We start from the raw sequence: 9670 nt of genomic DNA on the forward strand, positions 1-9670 counted from the left end.
CTGTATGACTTGAATTTAACATACATGACCTTGAAGCTCCAAGGGCTTTAGAAACAACTGGTGTTAGGCTTCCCAGCTCTCTCAAGTCTCAGTTGAATATCTAGTCAGATGCTCCCATTTCTGCCTGTCCTTGGGCTAATCTGATGAGTGGGCACTCAGGTATCCCAAACCTCCTAGGAACACATTTTGACACCGTGGTCTTATCTTGACGGCTCTTATTTCCCCCCTTATTCCTGACATTTGTCTACTGTGTATGCTGGCCATTTTCCATGAATCTGCTTCCCCAGCGGGATTTGTGAGCACACGGGCTTTATCAGCCTCCAAAAGAATGGAGGTTTGTGATTTGCATGCTGGCGCTTCTTAGGCCACATGAGGCATTCTGGTGAGAAAACACTTGTGAGCAGGAGCCAGGGGAGAGGAAGCCAGACTGCCCTTCGTCTGCACCCTGCAGCAGCAGCCAGACTCTGAACTGTAAGGGCAGAGGGGCATTTTATGGGGACGCCTTGAGAGTTGCAAAAGTCACTCAAGCTTTCTTAGTGGAGTAAGTTAACTCCTCTGAGGAACTGTGACTTCTCCAGAACTCCAGCCCTGGTTCTCTGGTTAGACCCACTTCAGGGCAGTTGTGAGAACAAACTTAATAAAGTCAAAATGAATAGCATTTTTGCAGATCTGCAGGTTTTCCTGAATAACCTTTGAAAGGCTCTCATATTATCCTTGGAGCATCACATGTTCCTTTTAAAGTTGACAGGTAGTCTTAAATGATTTCCTCTTATAATCTCACTGGCTTCTGATTGCCTCTTCCAAAACAGATTTCTAGGTTTTTTTTTAAGTGTCTCAGAGACAATACTTGCAGTTAAATAAGGAAAGTCTTAAGAGACCTCTGCCATCCAGTTCATCTCCATCAGTTAAGGATGTTGGTAGTATATCTTTGTTCTTTATTTCTCCATTGAAAACTGATCCTCCTCACTGGTTTTATTCTTTTAGTCTCGATGATGAACCTGGGCTTCAGCATGAAGTTGATAGTGGTGTGTTTTTTATTTTAGCTGAATTCAGAGCCAAGACATGATAGCACTCAAGATTCCTTCCTTGAGGAAGGACATTGGAGATCGCTCCTTGTCCTGGTCTAAGATAGGAAAGCACAATCTCTGTGTCTATCCATGCCTTGTGACCACTCGGTTCTCAGAATATATTCAGCCTTTATCCCTCCTTCCCATTAAGCTTTCAAGAAGTGGCTAAAATAGGCCTTCTAAATTCTCAACTTGCTAAGCAGGGTGAGCATATTGTATTTCTCATTTATTAGAAAGTGTTATTTTATAGTGATTCCTAAATTACACGTGGGCAAGAGGTTGTTCATGTAGTTAATCCCTGTTCTCGGTCCAGTAAACTGGATTTTGGCAAAAGAACAGGTACACATGAGAACACTCGCCCTGTCAGTTTGAAAGAGGGACACTGGTCACAGGTGTGTGGGGGGACGTCACAAAGAGGCCCTGTCCTCTCGTGTGTGCTGAGCTGGGCTTTTCCTCACCACACAGGTTGAATCCTGAAGCTCTGGTTCCCTAGGGGAAGCCCTTTGTCGTCAGAGCCATTCTAAGTCACAGGACTAATCAAATCATTCTGGATGGTTACCCTAGTCCAAGCTCTGTGCCAAGGGTCTCTGGGAAGGGGAGACAAGCATCAAGTCAAAAGGGAAAGTCCTATTGGTCCTACTGTGGGCAGAGGGGGACTGTTGGTAAATCTGTCAGGGTGGGGATGGATGGTGCTGGTCATGTGAGCCCACTAGAGTGATTCTGGAAAGATAAGGGGCTATTCACTGCCTCCATGGTGTAGGATGGAATCTTTTCCATATTGTGTCCCTTCATCTCCCCCCGTGTGGGGGGCAGGATGAGGTGATGGGCCCTGAATGGGACCATATGCCTGCCTGACAACAAGGCCAAGCTGAGCTCTGTATCCTACAAGCCAATGGCCTGCATCCCCATCTCTGTTTGCTTATTTGTTTAGACAGGGTCTCTCTAAGCTGCTCAGACTGGTGTCAAACTCACTGTCCTCCTGCCACAGCCTCCTGAGTAGCTGAGACATAGTAGTGTGCCACCAGCCTAGCCCCATGTTTGCTGCATTGCTGTGTGGTAGTGATCCATTCCACTGAAGAAATGCTCAGCTTTTGACAAGGTGGCTGCATTTCTGATGGAATCCACGTCTTGGTACACCTGGAGGACGTACTTTCCATTGCTACTGTGCATGCCCAGGAGTGGCACCCCAGAGTCGCAGGGTACATTTCAGCTTTATCAAATTTGGTGTTTTCTACCAGTTTGCAATGTCACTCCCAGATAAGGCAGGGACTTTTATCCATCTCTGTATCCACCTTCTCAAAATAGCTGTGTTATTCAAAGTAGTCAAGTGCCATTGCTCAGGATGACCATTAGATTACAAAATGGATGCAAGTGGTATTTTCAAGTTCTCCCAGCAGAGTTCAGTCTTGAGTGATGCTAAAAACAAGACCACTGCAGGCCTGATCACATAGAACACACTTAGCCGGGCCGCCACCATGCTGTTCACATGAGAGAAGTTCAAGACTTGATCATTGGACTTTTCAGCTTCTGTAATTTAGGGCTAGGCCTGGCTTAGACCTATCCCTGACTTTACAGAACAAGGAGGGTCTCTGAGAAAAAAGTGTATACGCTGGTGAAAAGAGGCTTCTCTGTTTTCTTCTGAGTGTAAATGCTACTTTGGCTTTTTTGTTATGGGATCCTGGCAAGCTTTAATTTCTTCCCTTTAATAGGAGTGATTAAACTGCCCTTTGGTAGTGTAGATTGTAATTGCTGAGTAAATACATATGTTTGTGGGAGTTTAAAGGTCAGGCATGGCTCAGGAGGTCAGGCCTTTGTTGGGGCACAGAGCAGCGATTGTGAGCTACTGAAACGCTCCCTTCCCGCTTCCTGGTGACCTTCTGGAAGCCTACAGTAGGCCATATATTAGATTTCTTCATTGCAGATCAAAGGGAGGTAGAGATTCAGCCCTGCCGGGCAGTTTTGAGCAATTTTGGCATTAAGTTTGAATCGGGAGACTAACAACAGTGTCACAGGATAGCCCCACTCCGGCTGGTACTGCACAGAAAGGGAAGTTTTATACAGCTCAGTGTGAATCGTCTCTCTTGCAGGTTTCAGAAGATAAGCTCATAAAAATTTCTCAATCTTAAGGTGTACCTGCATAAAATTTCCTAAGCCTCTCAGTACGTGCTGCTCCTCTCCTCATCTGTTCAAGATGCTAGGAGAGATGGAGCAGACTTGCAGAGCACTTGCTGGTGTTTCTGCTGGATGTATCCATATTTCACAAAAGCACTTGGCATGCTGCTGTTTGAATTAGATAACCGTGGGGCAGTGGTCTAAAAAGAAAGATTAAAAAAAAAAAAAAAAAGGCAGTGATAGCAGTCACTGTACCCTGAGAGCTCTCTGTGCTGGGCACCATGTTGATCCCCAAGCCTCGCTTGGCCTCTGTCCAGGGCCTCCGCCTCCGTCCATTTGCACCGTGGTGCTGGTGGTGGGGTTCAGGGGACTGTCATCCTTTGCCTCACAGTCACTCTGCTCACTACTGCCCATGTTGACAGACTGCTGTTTTCTCCCCCTTGTTTTGTTTTCCTTTAATTTGAAGGCCAGCAGTATCCTTGGGCTAGGACAGTAAAATTGGGGTGATGCCCAAATGGGGTACACAGTCCAATTGACCAATGTGTGGCGGGGGAACTCGCCCTCAGTGCCAACCTGTACCACTTGGATTTTTCTAAGGTTGACATGGATTCCTTAGGAATCTTCAACGTGTGTGCGCGGGCGTGCGTGCGCGCTCACTCTCGCAATTCCCAATACGCCTCAATGGCAAGGTGCTGAGTCTCCTAAGGGAAGGCGCACAGACTCTCAACAGCACGAGAGCGAACCTGCTGAGACCCAACACTGCACTTCCGTTCTGCTCTCTGCCATTCCAAGCCCACTGCCAGCAAGAACCTGTCAATGCGGGAGGGTTGGTACTGATTTTCTAGTGCTCTTCGGGAGTTTGAAGCCCTAACCTGGCTCATAGGAAAGAAATGCTGGGAGTGATGTGCAGCCTCTGCCGTGGGTCTAGTGAGAAGGGCCACAGGTCGTTACAAACAGCCCTCTGCCTACTGCAGCTTCCTTGCCAGGAGATCAGGCCATGTAGGGATCAAGACTATTCCAAAAAAATGCACAATGTTCAGATATGTACACACTTCTCTTGTCATGGTGCCCTACACAACCTGTAAGTGGGGCACACAGCACTGACATTGTGTTAGGTGTTAGGAGTAATCGAAAGACGACCTCAGCACATGGGAGGGGAGGATGTGTATGCAAATACTATGCCGTTTTATACCAGCAACTCAAGCTTCTGAGTTGGGTACAGGGGAAGGGTCCTGGAACAGTCTCTAGGGAACACTGGAGGACAGGTATATTCCCTTTGTGGCTTCTAATCAAATGGAGGTGGCCCAGCACCATGGAGCCGGCATCCAGCAGGATGGCCCCAGCTCTCTGACTTCCCTGTACCCCTTGTCCTGAGATCGTGGAGTCAGGAGAGGCAGCTAGCATGGTGGCTAGGAGCTGGGGCTCAAATCCCAGTTCTCCCACTTTACCAGCTGGGAGACTGTGGTGCAAAAACCTGTAAACTCACAAGCTCTGTGTTTACTCAGTAATTCCAACTAGACCACCGAAGAGGCAATTTCATCATTGAGATCCCATAACAGAAAGCTTGTGCCTCTGCTTCCTTATGTATAAAATGGGAATTGCATCGGTAACACCTCACAAGGTCACTGTGGAGACTGAATAGAGAGAAACTGCAAGGTGCATGGTAAGCGGGGGCCATGGTTTTCATCATTCTCCCTCCACTGTTTTCTGACCTCCTCTTTCTGGCTCTGTTGCTAGCCTCAGGCCTTTGAGGTCACCTTGCTGCCACCTGCTGCTGGGGGCATGGCTTCGACCTTGCGCTCTTTTAGACTGCCTCTCCCCCTGGCCCAGATTCCACCTTAGTAGTAAATAGTCACTGCCTGCCCTGGAGTGCCTCCTGCATGCCGCAAGGTGCTAAGCCTTTCCTAAAGCCCCAGAGGGGGATGTAGTGGGACCATTTTGTGAGGAGCTGCGGAGAGCTCAAGAGACCTGCTCAGGTCACACAGTAAGTAGCAGAATCAAAACTGGTTTGAACTCAGGTGTCTCTTTGGTATCTTACAATTTTTGTCCTGGCCAGAATTTTCCTTAGGTTAGAACTCCCTTTCTTGTTCCCGCTTGCCTTTCTTAGTATGGATGACTTAAATTCTAATTTAAAAGATACTGCTTAAAAAAAAAGTCCAGGCCAGGGATTTCCAGGTGGTTTCTATAATGGGTCTTATTGATCAGAAAGCTCCCCACTTGCTTCCTGTGTGTGTGTGTGTGTGTGTGTGTGTGTTGGGGATTGAACCCAGGGCCTTGTACATATGTGCTAAGCATGCTCCCTAACACTGGACTACAGCTCTGGCTCATTTTGTTTTTATTTTTGCACCTTCAAAAATATGGGGTTATTGGGCTGGGATGTGGGTCAAGCGGTAGTGCGCTTGCCTGGCACACGTGTGGCCTGGGTTCGATTCTCAGCACCACAAACAAAGATGTTGTATCCACCGAAAACTAAACATTAAAAAAATTCTCTCTCTCTCTCTCTCTTTAAAAAAAAAAATATATGGGGTTATATATAGCCAGGTGGGGTGGCTCAATCCTATAACCCCAGCAACTTGGGAGGCTGAGACAGGAGGATTATAAGTTCAAGGCCAGCCTCAGCAACTTAGCAAGACTGTCTCTGAATAAAAAATGAAAGGAGCCAAGGATGCGTCTCAGTGATAAAATACCCCTGGGTTCAATCCCACAAAAAATGGGGTTTTATCTAAAGGGGAAAAAATGAGATTATTTTTTTATCCCATGTACACCATTAACAAGCCAAGCTCTAGGCACTGAATAATTACATCATGCCAGTGACAAAACTGGCATTAACAGCCGGGACTCTGGGTATCTGGGGAAGGCAGACAGCCCGGGCACACCTCCAATCTCCTTCAAGTTTGCCAGCCCCAGAGCAGCTCACAACTCTAACAGTAGCAATTTAGCAAAAGAAATTATCCTCTCACAGAACTCAGTGGACCCAAATGTGGCTCCCAGACTGACCACACAGCCAATCTCAGGAATGCTTGGAGACACTTAAATAGTCAAGGGTTCTGGCCCACCTGGCCTCCAAGCTTAGGCCAGTTCCCTCCTACCTACCTCCCCCTTTCCTTTCTGGCCTCAGGAGTGGCCCTTTCCCCAGCCTATCTTTCAGTGAGACAGCCCCTGCTGTCTTCCTGACATGCCGGCAGCCAGAAGAGCCACCCAGTCTCATCCCAACATCTGACTCCAGAGACAGCACACAGCCCCCTCAGGGCTCCATGTGGGCCGTTCTCTGCAGATGCTCTAGATCACTGTCAGGCTCACGCTGCCTTCCCTTCTGTGAGAACTCTCTGCACCTCACAGCTTAGATAGGGTGCTCCCAGAAAGACCCCAGGCCAGAAGTAGGACTGGCAGGTCCCGAGATGTGCAGGCCAAGGGAAAATGGGGCCACATCTGTGACAGACACTCAATGCTCTCAAGGTGATCCAGTCTGTTCCTGCGCAGGCCCGACTGTTGCTCTTGCTCAGGCCTGACTGAAATCCTATCTTTCTTTCCATCTTATGAATACTTCAGAGGGACCCTAACAAATTTTCCTTTTGAAACAAATTGTACATGTATTTTATAATTATAATTATCATTATTACAACATAATTATCATAGCATGATAATATGGTTGTCACTATTATTGTTATTATTTTGCTTATACTGGTCAAAGTTGGTTTCAGTTGTAGTACAAATAACCTCTCCCAGTACAGCTAACTGATAATAAATGTGCTGGAAATAACTAGGTTCACTTGAAGAGGGTCCAAGTGATACCTGCTATGCAGTACATGCCCTAAGTGACCTATGGCAGTCTCCCCTTATCTGCTAAGGATATGCTCCAAGACATAAAGGAACTGCAACCTATACATACCAAGTTTTTACTGTGCATACATACCTATGATAGTTTAGTTTGTAAATTATGCACAGTAAGGGATTATCAATAGCTAACAATGGAACAATTATAACAATATATTATAATCAAAATTATGTGGCTGTGGCTGCTCTTTCTCCAGCCACAGGGTGGGTAGTGCATACAGTGTGGATACGCTGGGCAAAGGGATGATTCATATTCTGGGAAAGAGGAAGGTGATTCTAGATGATGCTACAATGTACAATTTCTGAATTTTTAATTTTTATAATTTTTCATTAATATTTCTGGATTATGATTGACCATAGGTAAATAAAATCCCCAAAAGTAAAGCCAGAGATTAAGGTGAACTGCTGTCTACTAATGCTTTCTAAGTAGTCTTAGGGCACCACACTTTCCCACCTCACTCCTACTGAATCAGTAAGCCACTCAAACCCTCTTCAGAAGTGAAGAGCAAAACAAATCTTAGATAAGAAGATGATCAGATTAAAACAACAAGCTGGAAAAATATATAGTTGCATTTTTCTGATATTCAAAAATATCCTTGATCTATGAAAATAAGCATAGATGACAAATCCCAAAAGGGAAAATATATGTAGCCAATATGTGAAAATTCTGTTAACAGTAACAATAAAACATATTAAAATCAGATTTCTGCCTAACAGTCTATTTTTGGTACGAATGCCAAAGATGGCTTCTTCTGCCCCCAGCTGGTAGGAATATGAAGTATACCATTTCTGGAGCTTGTCTGAAAATACTGATCAAAAACCTTTATAAAGTTCACATCTTTGTAATTCCAAATCTATAGCTTTTTATGCGATAAATAATTTAAGCTATGCATAAAGAGAGTCACCTGTTTCATTTCATTTTTATGCAATGGAGTTTTTTGAAACTGTTTATCTCTGGCGTGAAGGACAGTATACCAAGTGATATACATGAGCATTTACTGAGCATTTTTCATGCCACATTTTTCTGAGCTTTTCATGTCTGAAGTCATTCCTAGGGTTGCTTGCAATCCAGCTGGGGATCACTGTGGCAGCTACGCAGCACCATGAAAGAACAGGGCTGTATTAATTTGGTCTCAGGGTGGCAAGTAACAGAAAATCACTTAACATTTGTTTGGGAGGAGGAGGGATGTTATAAAAATCTGTGAACTTTCAGTAGATATTTCCTGAGAGCTTTCCAGGGCTGGCATTGGCCTAAGCACTTTGTATGTACTGCTTTTAACCTTTACCCAATCCTTTGAGGAAGGTATGCTGCTGGTGAGGAAGTTAAGACGAAAGAGAGCATAGGTTTGGAATAGCCAATAACGACAAGACCAGGAACATGCAGCCCAGCAAGGGACGCAGAGCTCATGCTCTTAAAGACCTGGCTGAGTAGGGCTGAGTGTGATGCAGGAGTGGGAACAGTGTCACCAAGACCCTGTCACTGGCTTCTCAGAGCTCTCTGCATAGGTGGGCTCCCCACCTGTGTCCAGAGTGGCCCTCATGGTCCACCAGACCAAAGCAGAAGAGAAGGTTGTATTGGTAACCAGCCAAAGTCTCAGGGAATGAGAGTTCAGGTTTGGGTTATGTGCCCTCCTATAAGACAGAGAACTGAGCATAGAGGAGGAAAAGTGGCTTCTTGAGGGAAGGAATATTGGGTGGACACATGCATATCCATAATAAACACCAGCTAGCCTTCATGGAGGGCCAAGGGGGAAGCAGGGAGTGCAGTTCCTCTGATGTGCCAGTGTTTGCAAGGCACTGGGGGCATCTAACACAGTCAACTGGGAGAGGACGATAGGACAGTAGGATGTTTTCCTACCAAAGGAAAATGACAATACGGCTTGATAATTTCTGGATGAGTGCATAAACAGAGCAGACTGAGTCCAGGGACAAGGGAATACCTATTAGGAAACAAGTGGGTTCCAGATCTTGGAGGCCTGGAAAGCAAGTGAAAGAGCTGTGAATGGAGGCACACTCCACACCAGGCACAGAGCAATCTGTACACATCTGTCCTCGTGCTGGTACCTGCCACTTCCTAGATGAGGAAACGAATGCTTAGAACAATGAAATAAGCTGCCCAAGAACCCATGGGGATAAAGAGAGGATTCAATGGTCTATAAACACCTTGGATTTACCCATGTTGCTAAGGCAAGGTCAGCAAAGTTCATAGTCAAATTCATTTTTCCCCACAAATAATCCACATTAAAAAATGAAAATTTCTTCATTGGTAGCAATCTGATATCACATGGCTATAATTAAGGTGCCACAATACATACACTGAAGAACTGACTTAATGGACCCCAACAAAGAAGATGTGGACATTAACAATTGGATTTTTTCCAATCTCTTTTAAGTACCATGAATATGGTGTGCAAATAATGCCATTTAAAATATCAGGTGGGGAAACACAGGAAGGAATTCAGATCCAAATAGAAAGGCCCTGAACCACCAAACAGGAAATCTAATCTGACCTGAGCATATTATGTATGGAAACCCTGGAATTGCTGAGATGCTCCTGGGACTACTTGGTTACAAGAGAGACCCAGCGCTGACCTTTTTTTTTTTTTTTTTTTTTTTTTTTTTTTTTTTTTTGAGGAGACAATCAACAGAAGGCTGTA

The sequence above is a fragment of the Ictidomys tridecemlineatus genome, chromosome 9 (assembly GCF_052094955.1).
Source record: "Ictidomys tridecemlineatus isolate mIctTri1 chromosome 9, mIctTri1.hap1, whole genome shotgun sequence".
NCBI classification, from domain to species: domain Eukaryota; kingdom Metazoa; phylum Chordata; class Mammalia; order Rodentia; family Sciuridae; genus Ictidomys; species Ictidomys tridecemlineatus.